We start from the raw sequence: 23,741 nt of genomic DNA, 5'->3' as shown, positions 1-23,741 counted from the left end.
TTTTTCCTTACTTCATTTCCCCATCATTGCTGATTCCCAAGATCTAAAAATGAAGCATACTCTTTTAAAATCGCCCTGCTTATTTACCTGATTTATTCAGTGATAGCAAAGCCAGTACTGGAAGCATCATATTTCCTTTAGTAAATGATGGTGATGACACTCATGTGACTGTGTGGCATCACTGCATGAAATAGGCTGATTATGAATTGAACAGAAACTGAATGCCTCATCAATCAGCAATTATGAAAAATGGAATTTGGAAAAGTTTACCTAAATATAGGTTATGGTCCTGCAAAAACACTTGGAATGAGATTACTCAGGGTAGTAAGTGTTTGCAAGGTCAGGTCCGTACTTTGGGGCTGCAATGAGTAGTGTGAAGGCTTTAAGTAATACTGCCTAAAGTTAGGTGCTTAAATGAGAAAGCCCTGATTTTCAAAGTGCTGAGCTAACACAGGAGTTGTTGGGCCTAGTTATCTAGTGAAAATATATAAGAAATACAAAAATATATGAGGAGGAATACTGGATATGACCGATAGCAATATCCACGGAAAATAGTAGGATACAGCTTGCCACCTACTATACTCCGTGTGCTGAATTAATTGTAAAGGTTGTTCAGGTGCCTGCCCGTGGTTTTCTGCTTTATATTGTCATATACCTTTTGCTTTTTGTGTGATAACTTACCACAGCTAACAGGTCTAGGAGTTCTATTATTCCAGTGGACAAGGGATTGGATTGTAATAATTTTAGTATAGGTCATTCTACATATTAGTTTGTACTTGTGCCTGATGTAGACTGGATGATGAATGTTGGCAATAGACTAGAGGAGTATGATCATTATGCATCTTCCCTTTTCTATTCTTCTCTATCCATTGAACTTATCTGCACTGAATGTGAAATTTGAGAAGCCCAGGATTTTCTATTTAGAAGCTTTGCTTCTTATCTACATATTCAGAGCCAGATCATCAGCTGCTGTAAATCATATCATCTGTTGACTGTTTGTTTAAATCAATTAGTAGACTCTGGTCCTAGTTGATAGGCATCTACATCACAAAACAATCATCACTAATTGGAAACCCGGGTTAGTTTCAGCAAAATTTGAATATGCCATGGAGACTGAACTACACTTTCACTCTGAAAGGTGTTGCTAACAGATCAGGACTGAGAAGCCAAAGAAATGTGCAGTACTAGGTGTTGCCTGCAAGGTACCAGTTATATGGATGAAGTGAGTGGATACAAATCATGATTCTAAAGAAAGAATGTAATTGTGTTTTATTTAACTTAGAATTTTTTATTTACAACTTACTAGTGATTAATTTTCTTCTAATTTTATATTCTTAAATTGCTGAAATGTGTATAATACTCGATTCTTCAATGAGCTTCCTAATTGTTTGTAGAATTTCAGCTGTTACATAGAGATTTTTCTCTACTATGGCCTGGTCTACACGACAAAGTTAGGTCAACATAAGCTGCCTTGGGTCGACCTAATTGTTCATCTGTCTACACTTAAATGTCTGCCACTGATGTGAGTGTCCTGTTACAATGACAAACACTACCTCCCTGAGCAGCACTGAGCCATGGTCAATGTACTGAGGTTGACACAGCACAAGTGTAGATGCTGCATTACTTGTGTCGACCCAGCTGTCGCACAATCCTCAACACTGATTGCTCTAGTCACAATTGTGAACTCCACTGCCCAAGGGTCATGGAGACTGGAACCCACTTCTCCCATTTAAAATTTTTGAAGTGCCTTTCCCTGACTGTCCAGGTTGGTGAGCACATCTAGCTGCTCTCCATTGTTGTGAGCAACTGCCCATCTGAACTGCAGGCTACACATTCCAGCCATGCTTCAGCTTGGAGTAGACAGGAGATATTGGATCTCCTGGGCCTGTGGGGAGAAGGGGTTGTACAGGCACAGCTCTGAACCAGCCATAGAAACGTCAACATCTACGAGCAGATTGCACAGGGATTGTAGGTACGATGGGGACCAGCAGCAGTGCCATGTGAAAGCGAAGGAACTGTGGCAGGCTTGCTAGAAGGCCCGGGAGGCAAAATGTCAATCCCGTGTCGAGTCACAGACCTGCTGCTTTTGCAAAGAGCTGCATACCATACTTGGAGACCCCACCACCAGCCCGCAGACCTCCGAGGATAAATCTGAGGAACCAAAATCACAGGCCCCCTTGCAAGAACAGCAAAGAGGAGCTGCAGGAGGAAGAGGAGGAAGATGGGGGACATGTGACTGGGGGGGTCCAGCTAAGCCATGAGCCAGGACCTATTTGAGACTCCACAGCAGTCCAGTCAGTCGAGCATGGGTGAGCCCAGTGCAGGAGAAGGAACCTCAGGTAAGTGTGTACATTTATTTTCCATTACATTGATGTCCCCAACTTAGCAGGACACAGATATCATTTTTCATTAATTTACTTGTACTATAAAAGGCAGAGGTACAACAAAGAGAGGTAGCTTATTATCTGATTTTCATTCTCCTCTAGAGTTAGGCAAGGATGGGTCATGAAGAGCAGTTAGTTCATATACACAGGGATGTCCCTTGAATCCTCCTGAGAGATCGTGATGAAACTTTCATGGAGATACTCTGCAGTTCTCTCCTGAAGTTTCTAGAGATGGCAGCCTTCCTCTGTGGTAGGACAGTTTCCTATGCCACTCAGCAATAACTTTGGCAGGCACCATTGCTGTAAAGAGGCTAGCAGCATTTGGGCCTCTTTAGGATGCCAGCTGTAACTGTGCTCTCTCTGCCTGTGTTACCTGCAGGAGTGAGATATCAGCTAAAATCACCACCACATGTGGAAAATGGTACCAGTATTCAGTGCAATTGCCCTAGACTCATAGTTTCATGCAACTGAGCAATTCCTGCCTCACTGCCTGTGAGTCATACTCACAATGGCAGGTGCTGCGGATGGCATGTGCACAAGCACTCCAAAGCAGAAGTGTCAATAGACTTGTTTAAAATCTTAGGGGAGCAAGAGAGGCGAGTTCTGAATCTTAACTTTCACTTTCAATTGTGACTATACTGACAATGGTTCCTCTGTGTGTTTTATTTGCAGCTGCTGCCATTGAGGCCTTGAGGGGATCCCCCTCCACATCCTTGGAATGCCTGAGCCAGCTAAGAAGGAGAAAGAAGAGGACTCAGGTGACATGTTCAATGAAATCCTGCAAGCCAGTGCTGCATCAGACTGTGAGCAAAGGGCTTGGAGGGTGAACACTGCAGACAGCCTGGAGAAGGAAAGAGCGGACAGGGGAAAGACCCAGGAGTCCCAGCAGGAAAAGGAGAGGTAGATTCACCAGAACAGAATGGGGCTTCTCTGGCAGCAAACACTGATGCTGCAGACTCTTGTGGACCTGCAGGTTCAACAATCCCGAGCTCGTCTCTGTTTGCAGTCCCTGGAGAACTCCATTACAGCTCCTCCTTACATACATCACAGTGTTCCATGTGGCAACCGGGGCCACAACCTTACCCCTACCACTCCACATCAGGAACAACCTGATTAAGGACAACCTCAGCTTCACATACACTGCTCTGTGAAATCCACTGATGCTGTATATGTAGGTAAAATGGATTTGAATGCTCTTTCCCATTTGTAAGTTCTGTTCCATTAATATATTAAGTTTTTAATGTATTTGCTTTTAAATGGTACAGATTGTTTTTCCACTGGTTTTGTTACTTAATAACATTCTATTATTTGGAAAATAATTAATCTTTATTTATATGTTCACAACATACGCTGCAGAGTGCCTAGCAGTTCAGAAAGCACCCAGCACTTCAAAATTAATAGGTGCATTGCCAGTTGTGTTCATAGATGTATACCAAGCACCACACAATTCCTAACAAGCTCCAAAACATCAGGGCAAGGTAGAGCACAATACACCACAATGCATTACTGTGGTTTACTGTTAAAGTGCTCTTTCAAAGCCTCCCTGAGCTGTATAGCTCTGTGTTTTGCTCTTCTAATAGCCCTTGTGTCTGGCTGTTCAAACTCAGCAGACAGCTGCTCCACCTCCACCCTCTATTCCGGCAGCAGCTTTTCCCTCTTTGCTTCACAGATATTATGCAGGACACAGGAGGCAGCTACAACCAATGGGATGTTTTTTTCACTGAGATCCAAACTTGTGATTAAACAACACCAGCGCCCTTTCAATCTAGCAAAACCACATTCAACTGTCATTCTGTACCAGATGAGCCAGTAGTTGAATCTTTTCTTGTTGAGGTGGCTGGTGTATGGCTTCATGAGCCAGAGGAGTAAGGGATAGGCTGGGTCACCCAGCATCACTGTTGACAACATTGCCAATCAGGAAAGAAGGTCCCTGCTTGTAGCTTTCTGAACAGTCCCGTGTTCTTAAAGATGCAAGAGTCAAGCACCTTCCCTGAGTAGCCAATATTGATGTTGGTGAAGCATCCCTGGTGATCCATGAACTTTTGCATAACCATAGAAAACTAGCTCTTTCTGTTGATGTTCTCTGTGGCCAGGTGGTCTGGTGCCAAAATAGGGATATTTGTGCTTAGGGTTGCCAACTTTCTAATCGCACAAAACTGAACACCCCTGCCCTGAGGCCCTGCCTCTGCCCCGCCCCTTCTCTGAGGCCCAGCCCCCACTCACTCCATCCCCCCTTCTGCCGTCGCTCGCTCTCCCCCACCCTTAATCATTTTCACTGGGCTGGAGCAGGGGGTTGGGGTATGGGACGGGGTGAGGGCTCCTGCTAATTCCCTGCCTGCTCTGGCTCCACGCAGCTCCCGGAATTGGCCAGCATGTCCCTGCAGGCCCTAGACAGAGGGGCCGGGGGCTCTGCGCGCTGCCCACGCCTACAAGCGCTGCCCCCACAGCTCCCATTGGCCACGGTTCCTGAACTCTTGGCAACTCCACCACCGTTTGGGAACCCCGTTGCTACAGATCCATCCATTATCTTGCATTTTACTAAACATACAGCATCCATCTCCTGCACATTGCTGAGAGTCATGGTCCTGCGCAGCAGGAGACCATTAATGGCTTTGCACACTTGCATGACAACAGCCCCCACAGTGGATTTTCCAATTCCAAAATGATTTTCTACTGACCAGTAGCAATCCAGCGTTGCAAGTGTCCACAGTGAAATCCGCCCTCACTTCTCTGCTGTCAGTGCAGCTCTTATTGTGGTGTCCCTGCACTGGAAGGCTGGGGCGAACTTGGCACACAGATCCAGGAATGTGGCCTTGTGCATTTGAAAGTTCTGCAGCCATTGCTTACAATTCCAAGCTAGCATTACAATGCAAATCCAGTGCTTGTTTCTCAGGCCCAGAAGCAGCACTCCACCATCTTCAGCTGCTCTGTGAACGCCACCGACAACCTTGAATTGGTTCTTGCTATATCCCACAGCAATCTGTCCTCCGCAAAATCGTCATGGTCCATGCTGATTCAGTTCTTATGGCTCTGCAAATACCAAAAGATTGCGCGTCCTGTGCTTGCAACATTTGTGACAATAGTGCAGAGCTGTGCAGGCTCCATGCTGCTGTCAGAGATGGCGGGCTGCAAGGAGGGCTGCGCGGGTTCATGAGATATTTAAGAAAGGCTATAGATGACATTATGGGATGGAGACAGTTGCATGCTGGGAAGTTAACACCTTGCTCCCTGTCACTGCTGTGCTTCTATTTTCTGCCCCACTATGCATTGCCAAAACTTCCCAAAAGACAATGTGCTGGACGATGGTGAGCTGCACACTTGGATAGCTACCCATGGTGCTCCACACTGTGCAATGACACAAGCACTCCTGGTGAGTCTGCACAGTGCCAAAGCAAGGAGCCAAATATGCACGCACACAAACGATATAATAACTGCGGTGGCTATATGCATATCTTGCGTCGACCAGTTTGTAATGTAGAGTTGGCCTGAGAAGTTAGACATTTCACACATAAAAATTCTCATCTGTGCTGAAAAAGACAAATCCAGATCTTCATTAACATCTTTACTGTGAGAAAAGCACAAATTTACCCCTGTACTGCATTTGCAAACAAAATCACCTTCTGACATATTGAATTTCCACAAATCAAGAAAGCTGAAATGCTTTGACCACTGCACTTCTTCATTGTTTGAGGTTGATGGGACTAGTGCTCCTATGTCACTTAGGTGCTTTTGAATATCCTACCGTTAGGTGTCTAAATATTACTAGGAAAAGCAGTCAGTAAATAAAGACTGACATTTAATAAAATCCGTTTGCTCTTTACTCTTATTCATTACCACTAATACTCCTGCCAACATCGCTGCCGCTGCTTGTCGGGCGTGGTTTAATTATGCGGGTGGGAGAGCTCTCTCCTGTCAGTATAGAGCAGCTACACAGAGATCTTTTAGCGGTGCAGCTGCATCAGTACAGCTGTGCTGCTGTAAGGTTTTTAGTGTAGACATAGCCTTAGTTGATGGCACGAGAACTTTTGGCAGATATATAAAGAAAGACCTGTAGGAGATTCACCATCAGAGAGGAATGGGGAAGGGACTTTCCAGCTCAGCCAGATGGAGAGGCCTGTGGGGAGCTTCCTGGAGCGAGGAATGAGAGCAGAGGCCTGACAAGGCTTGAGAAAATGCTGGACAGTAGGTTTGGGGAAATGTCTTGCAAGAGGCTGGTGAATCTGTGAAATGAGGGAAAGGCTTGTTTTAATTTAAGCTGATGTTTGAATTCTGATGTGTTGATAAACTGGACCTTGAGAAGGGATGTTAAGTATCTGAGTCTCCAAGAAAGGGAAACTCAGGCAGTGATAGGGTCTGGTACCAGATTGTGTAAAACCTGTTGCAAAGATTGGAGAAAGGGAACATCAGAGAATACTGAATGAAATGCCCTAGCTCTGTATAAATGAGTGCTTTCCTACAGTACAGATGTCACTAGAAAGGTCGAAAAAGAATATTCAGCAACAATTAAACACTTGGATCAGCAAATGATAGTATTAGCAAATAGTGCCATACATTAGGAAATGTTTTGAATGACAGTTATGCTTTGCACTAGTTGCTAAAATGAAATACAAACTAGCATGATACAAAAAAAAGGTGCAGAATTATATAACCTACTGATTGTTAGTCAAAGTGAGCAATTTGAATTGCTAGTAAAGTTTGGGTTTTAAAGTGTCCTTTCACTATGAAAGACTATCCTGTTCCTCTGCCTTTTGCTAGCAGGACCAAGATTTCCCCAAAGAGAATCTGATCTGGACATCACTTCAGAATAAACAGCTGACAGGCTGGTGAGGTGTGTGCAGCCGCCTGCCTGGAAGTCAGAGAAAGTGAAGTTGTGCTGCTCCAATAAGCTCTTCTACAGAGGGGGAAGAGGTTCAGCCTGGTTAAGAGATGACCAGATTTAACATGATTGATTTGAAGCTGGGACAGAATCTCCAGTTTCAGTAGAATAAGCTCAGAGATAGAGGGTCTATCCCTCAAAATTGGGACAATTCCGGTGGGATGGAAACCATGCATTGCAAACTTGTAGCAAAGCACTGACAACGCTGGAATTGCACAAATAATGGTGCCTGGGGAAGAAGAGCTCCCAAAACCACATCTGCAATAACTGCCAAGAGAACTGTCAAGTACAGGATGCGGGATAGGTCACAGTGTAAATTCTGCTGGAGATGCTCCAACACTCTGCCGCATATGGCTTCCATCCCACAAAGATTGGCTGGGTTTTGAAGGACAGCTGATTGCACTGCACCAGGAGATTTTTGTCCCAATTTCAGCATAATCCTGTGACAGTTGTCACCACCTACTGTGTTGAACCGCCGATCCCCTGTAACATTGCTACTGTGCTGCTATGCTTGAGCTCTTTCTTTGTCAGTAACTGATAAGTACACTCCTAGTGCAATGGTCAAACACAAATATAATTCTAGGAACAGTGCCATATACTCATTCAATATCACAGGGCTCTGTCCCTTTAAGTTCCATTCTACACCTTTTCTCTTTGTGCCAGTCATGATTCTGAGGAAGAAGGGTTTTAGTTAACTTTAATAAACAATTTTTGTATACAAATGCTACCTGTCCCTTAGGAAATAAGCAGCAGGTAGGTATTTTCACTTGTATTTTAAAGAGCAAAATGTTTTCTTGTGCTTATAACTAATGGTTCTATAGTTATTTTAGTGTACTGTGTACACTTTATTGATTTTAAAGGAACACTTGCAGGTAGTTTAGGCTCCAAACTTAGATTTTGTGCACACACACTTGTTTTATAGAGCTAAATCTGTAAAGTGGTGTAATTTTAAAACACAAATTCATTAAAACCAATTTTAAACACTCCCCTGCAATGTCTCCAGCCCTGATGTGCTAACTCAAGATAGCTCTGTTCTCATTACCCCGTTCTTCCAACTGACCCCATTCCATTTGTCTCTTTCATCCACCTGTTGCATGCTCACGTGGGTAGGGACTGTCTTCTTGTACGTACAGCGCTTAGCACAATAGGATCTTTGACTGAGGCTCCTAGCTGCTTTGGTAAGATCATTAATAATGCACAAGAAACAGCAAATGACGTGGACTACAAACAAAAGTTTGTCTAAGCAGAATGCAGCGCAAAAACTAAGCACAGCAGAAACTGTGAAAAATCAGTTAATTAAAAAAAAATCTTTCCATTCATACAATTGGGGATATTATTAGTAACAAACGTAACGTGATTTTAAAAGAATGTGACTTTTAACCTGATTGTCACTTAAGTAGAGAAACAAGATTTTCAAAATGAAATTGGTAAACCTTCTGAGTCTTATGTTAACATGCTATCTACCAGTGAGGGGAAACAGAGACATAGAGGCTGATTCACCTCTCACATCATTTAATGTTGGTTTAACTGCATTGATCTCAGCGTAGCTATGCTAGATGTAGGGCCTGTTCCTGTAAACACCCACACGCTTAACTTTACATAAATATGATCAGGCCCTTATGCTGGTATAAATGAGATCAGGGCATGATGGGTTGTTTTATGTGGTATGCAGTGCTGTCCCCTTGAGCAGGAGCAAAAGCACACTACCCTGCTGCAAAATAGGATACCGATTCCACAAGATACTTAACTATGTGCCTAACTTTGTGCAACTGCTAGCAGCAAATAACTCCAATGCCCGGTGATGGGACACTAGATGGGGAGGGCTCTGAGTTACTACTGAGAATTATTTCCTAGGTGTCTGGCTGGTGGGTCTTGCCCACATGTTCAGGGTCTAACTCATAGCCATATTTGGTGTCGGGAAGGATTTTCCCCCCGGGTCAGATTGGCAGAGAACCTGAGGGTTCTTTTGTCTTCCTCTGCAGCATGGGTCACAGGGCCCTTGAAGGTTTAAACTAGTGTAAATGGTGGATACTCTGAAACTTGAAATCTTTAAACCATGATTTGAGAACTTCAGTAACTCAGCCAGAGGTTATGGGTCTATTGTGGGAGTGGGTGGGTGAGGTTTTGTGGCCTGCAATGTGCAGGAGGTCAGACTAGATCATGATGGTCCCTTCTGACCTTAAAGTCTATGAATAGTCCCACAGCCATCAAGGGGACTCCTTGCATGTTTGAAGTTAAGCAGAGACCTATGTACCTTACTGAGGCCAAGGGGTAAAATTTTCAAAAGTGCACTACATCCATTTGAAAATGGGACTTAAACTCCTAAGTCACTTAGGAGCTTTGAAAATTTTGCCCCTACTGTTTATTTCCCCAGGGATGAATTTAGTGCAGTATTTTTAAAATGGGGTGGCTTTTTTCTTCTTAAATAGGTCTTGATCCTGCCTATTAGAACTGTGATTTGAGTTCTACAGTTCTTTTCTAAAATCATTCTCTACATGATGAGATTTAGCCTGACTTTGGAAATATTATTTCCTCTTCCTTTTTTAAAATAAAACCGGAAAGTCTTTTTTTTTATGACCTAATTAATCTCATTAGTGAAAACAATAATAGAGTACTTAAATAATCTGTGCAATTAAACAGGTGAGAGCCAGTCTTGTTTGAATAAATGATAGGTATTGAATTTTTAAAACATTCTAGCAATTACCTTCTATTTAAAAGGCACATGTATTCCAGCCAAGTACTGTTTTTTTATTTCCATATGACTAACTTGTCACCAATATTTCAAAATCCTCTGGCATAATCCAAAGTTCTGATCAAAGGCCATTTAAAAAAAAAATCAGATTTGAAGAGTGAGAAGGTCATCTGGCAACTAATGCAGTCTCTGAAAAGCTGAGATAAAAATGAGTATCTAACCAAAGTTGAAGATAGGAAGGCTGAGGTCAAGGAAAAATATGCACAAGCCTTAAGAAGCCACCACTCCTTCCAGCAATCCTCTTCAGTATTGTGTGGGCTTCCATTAGGTGGTTACTGGATATAATTCTTGCTGCTATTGGTGCCATAAATTGTGAGTTTAATACAATGTACAAGTGGCATAAAGGGGCTACAGCAGCTACTACACCAATTGTGCAGCAATTCCCAGGTTGGGAAGTGGAGTTAATCTCCTAATACTCAGGGTTCAACACATAGAGCCTGATTGCTTGAGTTTTATGCCTGGTTACTCAAACTCCATGGTGAAATGATGGGAAGCTTAAGTGACTACATAGGTGCCTTTGAAAATTTTACCTCCCTTTGATACTATATGATTTTTTTTAAAGGTAAGAGTTGAAATGAAGTGTTTAAAACTTGCCCAGATCATGAAATGTTCTGCAGATAGTGACTGAATGACATCTTTAAACTGGAATTATTTCTTGGTTTTGGTAGCGCCCCGAATGTGCTAGGTACTGTTCAAACATAAGAGACCCAGTCCCATCCTTGAAGAGCCTACAGTTTAAAAATAAAGAAATTTACAAACTCACAATTGGCTGATGAGCAATAAACTATAACCTGAGGTTTGAACAACTTGTATGTCAAGAGTGGGGTGAAGTTCAAAGGCCAGCCACCTAGAGAAGGTGTAACAAAATGCACAAGGCAAATAAGCTGTGGTGTTTTCGTCAGAAACATGCAAAGTATCCAGAAATGCTGAATTATTCTGACTCCTTGGTCGTTTGTGATGTGATGGGTCTTGAGGAGAGGGGTATTGTCTGACTGATCAGTTAAGAAAGGATGTTCATTGCACAAGGAGCATCACAGAAGAAGGTGCAGAACCTTTTGTCTGACAAGCTGAGAAGCAGGCAGATGAGACTGGTGGACCAGGGCACCACTGGTGGAGCAGAAGAAGTTAGATGGGCAACTTGGTAAGAGAGAAGAGCAGACAAATTAGGAGGGTCAGAGTTGTAAGGGTCCTTTATACATTTCCTCTTTTTGTTTCAAAATTACAAAAGTCTTTGAAAATTGTCCCCTTGTGTTTGGCTTTCACCAGTGTTTGTAGCTATGGTGGAGACTGAATTTGTGTCTGAAACTGAATCAGCCAGTGTCCCTGACACTTATCCCTTGGTAGTCTGTATCTTTAATGAGCCATGGAAGAGATATCTGAGGGAAGGGATCCGAAGGAGACCCCATCGACCAGAAGGCATGGGATGCATTGTCCTAAGGATGGGGGTTCCACGACCACCACTCCCAACAGGAGGAGACAGGTGGTGGTGGTCAGGGTCATCCATCTGCCGTCCAGACGGGGAAACTCGAGAAGTGTGCTGCTTGCCTGGAGCTAGAATTCGGATGTGATGGAGTGTCTGCTGAGACTGATCAAGCCCTCGGACTGCTACCCCTTCCTACTTCTCCACGTGAGCACCAATGATACTGCCAAGAATGACCTTGAGCAGGTCACTGCAGACTATGTGACCCTGAAAAGAAGGATAAAGGAGTTTGAGGCCTGAATCATGTTCTCGTCCATCCTCCCTGTTGAAGGAAAAGGCCAAGGTAGGGACCATCGAATAGTGGAGGTAAATGCGTGGTTACATAGGTGGTGTCGGAGAGAGAGCTTTGGATTCTTCGACCAGGGGATGTTGTTCTAGGAAGAAGGATTGCTAGGAAGAGATGGAAGAGCATCTTTGCATGTAGGCTTGCTAACTTAGTGAGGAGGGGTTTAAACTAGGTTCACCGGGGGATGGTGACTTAAACCCAGAGGTAAAGGGGAAAGTGGGATACAGGGAGGAAACACAAGGTAGAGTGCAATGGGGAGATCTCCTGATTCATACTGAGAAGGTGGGCAATTGGCTAGTTATCTTAGGTGCCTGTACACGAATGCAAGAAGCCTGGGAAACAAGGAGGAAGAATTGGAAGTCCTGGCACAGTGAAGGAACTATGATGTGATTGGAATAACAAAGACTTGGTGAGGTAATTCACATGATAGGAGCACTGTCATGGATGGGTATAAACTGTTCAGGAAGGACAGGTAGGGGGAAAAGGTGGAGGAGTTGCACTATATATAAGAGAGCAGTATGATTGCTCAGAGCTCCAGTATGAAACTGGAGTAAAGCTTGTTGAGAGTCTGTGGGTTAACTTTAGAGATGAGAGCAACAAGGGTGATGTTGTGGTGGGCATCTGCTATAGACCACCAGACCAGGAGGATGAGGTAGACGATGCTTTCTTTGGACAACTAATGGAAGTTTCCAGAACACAGGTCTGGTTCTCATGGGGGACTTCAATTACCCTGACATCCGCTGGGAGAACAATACAGCAGTGCACAGACAATTCAGGAAGTTTTTGGAGACTGTTGGGGACAACTTCCTGGTGCAAGTGCTGGGGGAACCAATTAGGGGCCGTGCTCCTCTTGACCTGCTGCTCACAAACAGCGAAGAATTGGTAGGGGGAGTAGAAGTGGGTGGCAACCTGGGCAGCAGTGACCATGAGATGATCGAGTTCAGGATCCTGGCAAAAGGAAGAAAGGAGAGCAGCAGAATACGGACCCTGGACTTCAGAAAAGCAGACTTTGACTCCCTCAGGGAACTGATGGACAGGATCCCCTGGGAGGCTAATATGATGGGGAAAGGAGTCCAGGAGAGCTGGCTGTATTTTAAAGAAACCTTATTGAGAGCGCAGAAACAATCCATCCCAATGTGCAGAAAGAATAGCAAATATGGCAGGCGACCATCTTGGCTTAACAGAGAAATCTTCGGCGAGCTTAAACACACAAAGGAAGCTTACAAGAAGTGGAGACTTGGACAGATATTTAGCTCAAGCATGCAGCCTTCAACTACCTGAATGGGGGTTCCAAAGAGGATGGAGCTCGGCTGTTCTCTGTGGTGGCAGATGACAGAACAGGCGCAAAGGTCTCAAGCTGCAGTGGGGGAGGTCTAGGTTGGATATTAGGAAACACTATTTCACTAGGAGGGTGGTGAAGCACTGGAATGGGTTACCTAGGGAGGTAGTAGAATCTCCATGCTTGGAGGTTTTTATGGCTGGGATGATTTAGTTGGGGTTGGACCTCCTGAGGTCTCTTCGAACCCTATTCTTCTATGATTCTATGATGATTACATTTAATAAATTAATCAATCTGTACCTAATCTGTACTGGTCAGACAAGTTTTAAGATGTTACCGTTCTTGTGTTCTGGTATTCATTGCTCTCTCTTCTTCCTTTTTTACGTCTTGCCTTGCCTTTTATTTCCAATCACATCACATTTTGGTATAATTTAGGGCATTCATTGCTTGAGCTGAGGGGATGGCATCTTATCTAAAGCCTGGTACAAGTCTGTTCTTAAATAAACGGGCCAAGATTTACCTTGCTTAGCTGCAGATAACACACCTTTGTCCACAATCAACCCTGGATTTACATAGGAAACTAATAATACATTGCTCTCATATCTAAGGTACTTATGTGGTCCCCATTATCATGGTATCTGAGCACCTCATAATCTTTAATGTATTTGTCTTCATTATACCCCTGTGGGAAATTAAGGTACAGAGAGGCTAAGTGACTTGCCCAAGGTCATACAGGAAGTCTGTGCAGAGTAGGGACTTGCAGCCTGGTCTTCCAAGTTTTAAGCTAGTACTCTAACCACTAGACCAGGGTTTCTCAACCTGTGGGTTGGAACCCAAAATTGGGTTGCCAGAATGTTTTGAAGGGTCATGTGGCAGCTCCTGTGGCTTCTGTCCTATGGGGCTAGCTGGGCTCACCTCCCTGCTCCAGTCACTGCAACCTCTGGGGTTCCAGAGCCCAGCCGTCATGATGATGGGAGTCCAGGAAGGCCAAATTTGAGTGACTGGCACTGCAACCCTATGAGCCAGGTCACAACTCCACTCACACAAATTTGGTCCAATTAGAAGGGCAGAGAGCCAAGCCCACCCAGTCCCACAGTACAGAAGCTGTAACAGCTGCCACTGTGGGGTGAGTGCCGGCCAGGACCCAACCCCCCCAGGAAGCAGGATGTGACTGAAACCAACCCAGTGCCTCTACCCCCCAGACTATGTACTGGGTCATGACAGGCCATAAACATTTGCAAATGGCTCCTCAGCCCAAAAGGGTTAAGAACAACTGCACTAGACCATCCTTCCTGTCTTAGAGAGGTTGATCCTGTACAATTGAGGCCATGAGAAGTTTCTAGTTAACTTTGATGGGAGCAGGCTTTTCATCTATAGATCTCAAAGTGCTTTACAATGGAAGTAAGTATCATGTAGAAGTGCGTGGCCGTCCCTCCCCATTGTTCTCGGGTCCCTAGCAAGGCAAGGGTTATTGGGGAATTAGCAGTCTCTAAGGTCCTGGCCCTCTAGGCGGGGCTGAACAGCTGGTAATCTAGGGCTCTGGCCCCAGGCAGGGCAGAGCACCAAACAGTCTAGAGGCTCAGGCCCTCAGGCAGGGCAGAGCAACAAACTGTCTAGAGGCTCAGGCTCTCAGGCAAGGTGGAGCACCAACTGGTCTAGGGGCACATGCCCTCAGACAAGGCAGAACATCAGACAGACAGGCTGATGTAGTGGCTCTGGCAGATGGCAGATAAATGCAGGCCTCTTGGCCTAAGGTGGGGAGGCTGCCACCCCAGGGGTGGGATTGGCAGCAGGGGCTAGGGGGACCTGGGCCCACCCTCTGAAAATTGCTATCTATATATTTCAAGCTGGACACCCAAAATTAGCAGCTATGATTCACTATATTGGCCTAAGAGTATGTCTACACTGCAGTTAGACACCCGTGGCTGACCCGTGCTAGCTGAAACAGGCTCACAGGGCTTGGGCTACAAGGCTGTTTCATTGCAGTGTGGACTTCAGGTCTTGGGCTGCAGCCCAAGCTCTGGGACCCTCTTACCTCACAGAGTCCTTTAATTCGGGCTCCAGCCTGAGCCCGGAAGCCTACACTGCAATTTAACAGCTCCTTAGCCTGAGCACCAATCAGGTGGCACAGGCCAGCAGCGGGTTTTTAATTGCGGAGTAGACATACCCTAAATAAGTTGGGAGTAGAACCCAAGTCACTTGAATCCCAGTTCTCTGTTTTAGTCACTAGTTCACTGCCTTCAGATACGGGTGGGATGGGTGTGTGTGTGTGTGTGTGTCATGGAATCCAACAATCACATTAGCTTCTGGGAGTTCTCTTATAAGAGTCTAATTCTTCTATTCTCAGCTTACACTAATGTAATACCATGGACTACGCTGGGCTTACCCCTGGCTTACACCACCAGTGTAAACAGGAGGAGAAATCACTATACATACATGTAAATCCCCAGATCAGTCCAACGTTAGAGGCTTGTTATGTTTGAGCTGCGACATCAATTATAGCATTAGAGCTTTGTCTGAGTGAAGTAGCTCAGCCGAGTATTGCTTGGCTTGTTAGTGTGTTGGCAGGTGCTCTGTCAAGTAGGAAGAGAACATGTTCATGATTATCACCTGAGAATGAAGATAACAGCTGTGTTATCTTCAGTTCTGGATGTGACTCTAGTACATTTGGATATTATTTTTGCACTTTGATTAAAAACAATGTTTTGTTTTAGATTTTGACTCATCGATATTTCTTAATAACTAGAGAGTCCATGAAGTTGGGAAAGAATTAAACTGTTTTTCTTCTTTTGTTAGTGATAATCATGTGCAACACACTTTTGTTGTCATCTCCTAACTCACTAATATAGAACAATTAATGTCATTCTCCACCAACTTGTTATGCTTACAGCATACAAGCTATATAGGTTAGCAGGGGTTCTCAAACTTCATTGCATCGCGACCCCCTTCGACAATAAAAATTACTACATGACCCCAGGAGAGGGACCGAAGTCTGAGCCAGCCTGAGCCCCAGGTGGTGGTGGGGGCCAAAGCTGAAGCCCAAGGGCTTCAGTCCCAGGCAGGGGCATGTGATCTGAATCCCAACACCCAGGGCTAATGCCCTCAGGCTTCGGCCCCGGGCAGTGGTGCTCAAGGTTCAGCTTTGGCCCCAGGCCCCAGAAAATCTAAGCTAGCCCAGGCAACCTCATTAACATGGGGTCCCAATCCACTTTGGGGTCCCAACCCATAGTTTGAGCACCGCTGGTTTATAGCATTCCCTTTGAGGAAGGAGGGAATTGAGATTCCTGTAGCAGCTTTAATAATTATTAGCATACCTCATTGTTCAGATTAAACTTCATAAAGAACTGATGTATTATTAATTTTTATTTCCCAGTGGCATGGTACAAATATACATGTGCTTATTTGTCAGTTGTGTGGCTTGGTGTATAACGTAGGGTGGGTATATATCTTTTTGCAAGGATACATTTGGGCAATCTCTCTTTTGATGGTCATATCTGATCACTACAGGTAAGCTTGATTTTCCCAAGTCAGACACATCTATGGAAATAAAATACAGTATTCATTTAACAAGCACAGAGCAAGATTTTCCAGGTATTTTAAGGCGAAGGCAGGTCAATTGAGTTATAACTGGCTCTAATTAGCACGCCTACGAACAGTAACGTTCTCTGCTTCAGGTGGCCCTCAAAAAAGGGAGAAATTTTTTCCTGTCCTTTGAAATCATCAAAGAAAATGAGAGAAATAATTTCCAAAGTTATCTTTATGTCAGAAAGCCTTACTTTTCAGGAAAAACCAGGGTAAACAAAGGACAAATAGGAAGTGGCTTTTGAAAAGTATGGGCTCAATCCTGGGACACGTTGAGTGTGTCCTGCGAAATGCTGAGCACATATTTTATGTCCATTTAGTTGAAAGCACTTAGTACCTGGCAGGATCAGGTCTTAAGGTTTGATCTACGGCGTATAAGTAAATTGCTCTCTGCAGTGACAATCAGTAAAATGGAATAGTAATGCACACCACTGCTGTGTGTGTGTTTGTGTGTGTGTGTGTGAGAGACAGAGAGAGACAGTGTGTGTGCATATATACAGAGAGAGCATACACAGTACTTGAGTAAAGATAAAAGCAACTCCATAATTCTAGTGTTATTTTCATAGCGTGGCTCTTGCTAGCCTTTGACATCACAAGTGCGAGTGTATCGTGTGCAGAGGGGAAATCCAAATCCATAGTACAGAAATATTAGTATTGAGCAGGGCAGCAGTGGATGGATTAATAATGTTCTCCAAAATCTCAGCTTTAATTTAAAAAAAGAACAAAGTGTCTAGCTTTCCTGGCTTCAAGTACAATTTTAAATATGGTAATTGGTACACGTAGCCTTTAAGGATTCTGTGATGTGTTTAGAGCTTCCTGAGGGGTCCTGAGCAGAGAGCTCAGCACATCTCATAGGAGATGCGCAGCATTGCACCCCAAGAGGGGTGTAGAGCTAAATTCTCTGCTGGTGTAAATTAGCACAGCTCCATTGAAGTCAATAGGGCCATGTTAATTTACCCTAGCAGAGATTTAGCCTTTTAAGCAATTATGATACACAGAATAAATAAATGGAGATATCCTATCTCCTAGAGCTGGAAGTGACCTTGAAAGGTCATCAAGTCCAGCCCCCTGCCTTCACTAGCAGGACCAAGTACTGATTTTGCCCCACATCCCTAAGTTACCCCCTCAAGGATTGAACTCATAACCCTGAGTTTAGCAGGCTAATGCTCAAACCACTGAGCTATCCCTACCCCCAGAAAAGAGTCTCTCTTTAGACTAGTTTCAGAGTAACAGCCGTGTTAGTCTGTATCCGCAAAAAGAAGAACAGGAGTACTTGTGGCACCTTAGAGACTAACAAATTTATTAGAGCATAAGCTTTCGTGGACTACAGCCCACTTCTTCGGATGCATATAGACTTCTTCTTCTATATGCATCCGAAGAAGTGGGCTGTAGTCCACGAAAGCTTATGCTCTAATAAATTTGTTAGTCTCTAAGGTGCCACAAGTACTCCTGTTCTTCTCTTTAGACTGTGAATTTTCTAAGCGGCCTTAGGCAACCAGCACCATTAAAGATCCTAGCTTGAAGTCTAGGTGAAGTCACTTATATGAGAGTATTGTTAAATAATAATTTTAGCTATTTTAATTAGGTAGGCCTAATTTAGATGCTAACTGAAGACTGTTTTTTTTTAAACACAAAAATCAATCACAACCCATGAGTAAAAGCCATCTGGTGCCAGCTCTGTGGACTCAAGCAAAAATAAAATATATTGTTTGAAGTGACTCTTCTAAGTTATCTAGGTCCAGCAGACACACATTGTTTCAATCGCTGTACAGTTAACAGGGTCTATGTTAAGTTAGTATGTCTTCGTGGTGATGGAATTATTTTTGGCTGTAAAAAAATAATATCCCTGAAAATGTTTTCCTCCCACACAGGGAGCAGAAAGTGACCTGTGCTTGTTCTTATTTTTACTATGTTTTAATGCCTTGTACTATCACATTTTAGATGTTCTTCTCATTGTTCTAGTGACAACTGCCATCTAAAAAGGAGACATCAGAGCATCAAGTAAAATAATCAGAAATATTATAGGATGCCTCTTGGTGAAAAGAAAAATGATTCTATTGAAATGACATCTAACTTCTGCCTTTGCTTTGCTCTGACATTTAGTAACTTCTCTACATGGTCATCTCTTTACTACATTCAGATACCACCATGATGGGTGTGTTGACAGTGCGGGTAGAGCAAGGTCTTTGGGGCAGGGAATGCATGTTTGTACAGTGCCTCACATAGGGACAGACTGTGATACACTAAGTCATCCTGAGTAGTACCTTACCCCATAGGCAGGCCTATTGACTTCAGGGAACTATTCGTGGTATAAGTACATCACAATCTGGCCCATAATGTGGTTCAGATCTTTATAAAGGCCTCTGGGTGCTAACTCTAGACATATATTAATCTCTTCTCTATCACTGAACTATGTTTTAATACCCCAAGGAGATAGATCTACCAATGTTTTGAGTGCAGTCATAGCTGGAATAACTTGTGCTGAGACAGATATAATCTGGCTTCAATGTTTGTCATTTGTAAAGGGAAAATCCACCCACTTCCTTCAGAGTAGAACTCAGAAGTATCACAAGAAGCGAGGCATCCTCTGTAAACATGATTCAAATGAGAAATGTACATATCCCAATCCAATTTTTTATAATTTAGCACTTTTGTGATGAGCAAATGGTTACAGTTTTTGTCATTGGTGTAGAGCAGCATGCTGGAAACAAAACTCCATCTAAAATGTGCAGTGGGTTTTCAGTATTTTGTGGTGTGCATGTTGGAGAAATGAGACATGGCTCACCTGCTTTTTTGGCTGCGGTCTGACACCTATGCTTTGCCATGGTAAATTAGCAGTGTGTGAAAGGCCTTGGCCCTACTGAAAATACCTGAGTCATAGGGGGTTTGGTAAATGAACACCTTTCCTGGGATTTGTATATTTCTGTTTCCAGTGGCTCAAATCAAACTCACAGTTTCATAGCACAGACTATCAGGAACTGCATTTTATTATAAACAAGTCCTTGTCTCATGTGTCTGTGCTCCAAGTTACATCAAACAGGTCCTTCTGGATCCCTTTCCTCACTCCTTCTGAGAAGAGACAGTCCTGTTTTCTGGTTACCTTCCAGAGTTGTTTTTAGGTGCAAGACCAGCTGACTTCTAGTTTAATAATATAGCTCCACTGTCTTCCCTGTGTTCCAGCAACAGAGGTATTCCTTTTATCCACTCTTCCACTTCCAGGATCCCACAGCACCCACCTACTCTCTGAATTAGGGTCCACAAGCATTAAGAATACTTCGTGTTTTGGGACAGCTGTCTATAATCTGTGTAGGTGCTGGCATCTTCTGGAGGATGAGGGGGAACTGCATCCAATGTAGAAAACAAGGAGGGATGTTCCTGCTTGCAAGGGGGTTCCCCTGTTAAGGTCCAGAAGGATTGTTTCCCATCACGCAATATTATAACACAGCTAGAATAGATCTACCAGAGCCCAGCAAAAACACAGCGGTGTGATGCAGTTCTGGGACATATGGCACATGGCAACCTCCAATCTAATGCGTATTATTGCAGTGATAGATGGCATCATGGGCTGTGGAATTCAGTGTTTGGAATCACCCTAATTGTTTAATGTAGAGAACAATAATGGGGAACTGGAGTGCTGCTGTTCTAGTACAGTCTATTCAAGCCTTGTATAGCCTAGACCTACAGCACTGTGAAGGCTCTATTAACTAGAGCCCGGCAAATCTGCGGATAGCCACTTCATATCTGTGGATCATGTTTGCGGATTGCGGATCGGATGCGGATACAAATTTTGTATCCACCTAGGGCTCTACTAATAACATATTGCCATAGGAAGCCTTTCCAACACATGCTATTGGCTCCTATTTATGATATGCGACATCCCTGCTAAATTCTTACGGAGATAATCCATTGTGGAACAATTTTTCAGATTACATATTGAGTCTCTGGACTTTTAATATGAAGATAAATGTGCTTCAGATAATGCTGTTCCCTGATAGTGTACACCTGATGATCGGTGTAATTTCAGGTAAGAAAATTACTAGGAGCCCTGCTGTGTGTTTTGAAGCCAGAACCAGACACCATTAATAGAAAATGGTAAAATCTCACCCCTTATGTGTGGGGTTCAGTATTAGCTGAAGAGCAATCATGTGTTTCTGAACTGCAGACCCCTCTTACAGTTGCAATGATCGACATCTGTGAAAGGTCTCAATCTGGTTGCTACCATTATATAGAATAGGGAAGTGTGAACTTTTTGCTTTAAATTGTTTGCATCAAAAGTTATGAAGACTAGAAAGTGGTAAAAATACTTCTTCTGTATAGTACAATATCAAGCATTAGGAATAAATGTTACCCTTTGCATCCCTGAGTGGAAGGTTCCCACCTTTCAGACTCACTACACGTGCTGAAATCCATGTGGCTCTATGGAGTCTTGAAGTCTTGGGGGGGTGAATTTCTGTGAAGAGGGCAAAGCCAACTTACTCCCAAATGGTCCGCTGGAAACTCTGTAAATTGAAACTTGAAGAGTTTGCTGTTTCTTTGGCAGTAATGACCCTTAGGGGAAAATTTAGCCCATGATATCGACCTCACATTTGTTAATGGATAATGTCTGAAATGCTACAATATCACCTTAGAGAAATGCATGTCTTCGATATGCTGTTGTACTTTATTTTATAATATTTATGTGAATATGTGTCATAACAGCACATATTTTCATCCATCCATCTAGCCTTTGGATATTAGTATGCCTACAGCATGATTCAGGAGCATGGTTAAAACACAGTTCATTCCCAGTTATACCGCAAGACTGAACTATGCCACGGGACTACCATGTTATGACTATGTCCTTCCATGTGGTAGGATTTACACAATGCATAGTTAACTTGTGGAACTCAATGCCACTAGATATCACTGAGACCAAGAGCTTAGCTGGATTACAAAAATTATGTAGATAGTATGCTCAATTACATTAGTTATCCTGTATTTTTTATATACTATAAACATTCATGGTTCAGAACATAAGCCAGCCATGAACTGACAGGAGATAGGAAGACTTCTTAATTGGAGAAGTTCTTTCATAATAGTCCACTAGAGGGTTTCTTGCATCTTCCTCTGGAATATCTGTTACTGGACACTGTATATTTCACTAGATGGACCACTGTCTGATCTAGTATGGCAATTTTGTGTTCAGTTTCAGGCTCACAAAGAATATTGTTATAAATAACTATTGGTAAAATACTGGTAATTTAAAAAATGTACAAACATGTTTATTTACAACACTAGCTGGTGTGTATGGTCATTGATAGCTTTGATTAATCACTGCAGTGGCTTAAAGGAAGATACCTTGTTTTTCCATTCCTCTATGGTATTTTTTTTTTGGCAATCATCACTCCCTTACACTCACAATTCTGTCTGGATTTATTTAATTTTTTTTCTGGCTCTTGTACTGAATTGAACAACCTAATTATTTATACTTCTATTTTAATATTTAAATCACCTTTCCACAGAAAATAACTAGGAGAAGATTATGTTGGAAAAATCTTTCCCTTTGCCCCCACAAAAATCAGTTTTTTTCTGGAGAATAAACCACAAGCACTCAGTCTGAGTGCAAATAGCCACAGGATGTTAGAAGTTCTGTACCATTTTTGTAATGGTTTAATCTGTAATTTAAAAGAACTGTTAAAAACACATCCCAGTATTATTTTGAAAATTCATAACATATTCTGCTCAGACCAGGAAGTGAGGTGTTGTCCTTCTAAAGCCTGATATACAGAAAAGGGTATTTCTGACGCATGACCTTCAGCAAACAGGAATTCCTCTATTCAAAATCTCATCCTTAGCATGAACTTCACTGCTGCGATTCATCCTTTCACAGCTGTGTGAAAAGCAACATACCACAGAAAAAAATAGGAGAGGTTTTAATCATGATATTTTCTGAAATAAATAACAGCCAGAGCATGTGCTTTAGCTAAAATGTGCCACGTATGAATGCATGAATTTTTACATTAGGCCAGTTTTTTAATAGAGCTCCACTCCCATTTAGGCACCTAAATTACTGGCCAGTTTGTCAAAATCTCATCTCTTTGGGTATGTCTACACTACGGGATTAATCCGAATTTAGATAATTCGGATTTGAGAAACAGGTTGTATAAAGTCGAAATGAGTGCGGCCACACTAGCACAGTAATTCGGTGGTGTGCGTCCAAGTACCGGGGCTAGCGTCGATTTCTGCACCGTTGCACTGTGGGTAGCAATTCCATAGCTATCCCATAGTTCCCGCAGTCTCCCGCGCCCATTGGGATTGTGGGTTAAGATCCCAGTGCCTGATGGGACAAAAAACATCGTCGCAGGTGGTTCTGGGTACAGCCTCACTTCCTCCCTCCCTCCCTCCCTGCATGAAAGCAACGGACGGCAGACAACCATTTTCGCGCCTTTTTTCCTGGGTGGGTGAACACTGCAGACTCCATACCACGGCAAGCATGGAGCCCGCTGAGGTCAAGACAGCACTCATGAATATTGCAAACACCTCGCGCGTTCTCGTGGAGTTTATGCTCAGCCAGGACCAGAAAAACGAGGCGAGGAGGCAGCGGCGGCGGCAGCGCAGCGACAAGCATGATGAGGACATGGACACGGACACGGACACAGAATTCAGTGAAACCACAGGCCCCGGTGCTTTGGAGATCATGTTGTTAATGGGGCAGATTCTATCCATGGAACGCCGATTCTGGGCAAGGGAAACAAGCACAGACTGGTGGGACCGCATAGTGTTGCAGGTCTGGGACGATTCCCAGTGGCTGCGGAACTTTCGCATGCGTAAGGGCACTTTCATGGAACTTTGTGACTTGCTGTCTCCTGCCCTGAAACGCCAGAATACCAAGATGAGAGCAGCCCTCACAGTTGAGAAGCGCGTGGCGATAGCCCTGTGGAAGCTTGCAACGCCAGACAGCTACCGGTCAGTCGGGAATCAATTTGGAGTGGGCAAATCTACTGTGGGGGCTGCTGTGATGCAAGTAGCCAAAGCAATCACTCAGGTGCTGCTACGAAAGTTAGTGACTCTGGGAAATGTGCAGGCTATAGTGGATGGTTTTGCTGCAATGGGATTCCCTAAC

At 43.5% G+C, this 23,741-nt stretch overlaps 1 protein-coding gene across 3 annotated transcripts in view; it reads left to right on the top strand.

The window, feature by feature from the left end:
• PRKCE (protein kinase C epsilon) overlaps positions 1–23,741 on the top strand; it is a 503,064-nt gene that overhangs the window by 6,792 nt on the left and 472,531 nt on the right. The gene's annotated exons all lie outside the window — the stretch shown is intronic.

Source organism: Malaclemys terrapin, chromosome 3 (genome assembly GCF_027887155.1).
Source record: "Malaclemys terrapin pileata isolate rMalTer1 chromosome 3, rMalTer1.hap1, whole genome shotgun sequence".
NCBI lineage: Eukaryota > Metazoa > Chordata > Testudines > Emydidae > Malaclemys > Malaclemys terrapin.
Note: the sequence above shows the minus strand (reverse complement) of the source record. Positions and strands in the feature narration are given on the sequence as shown.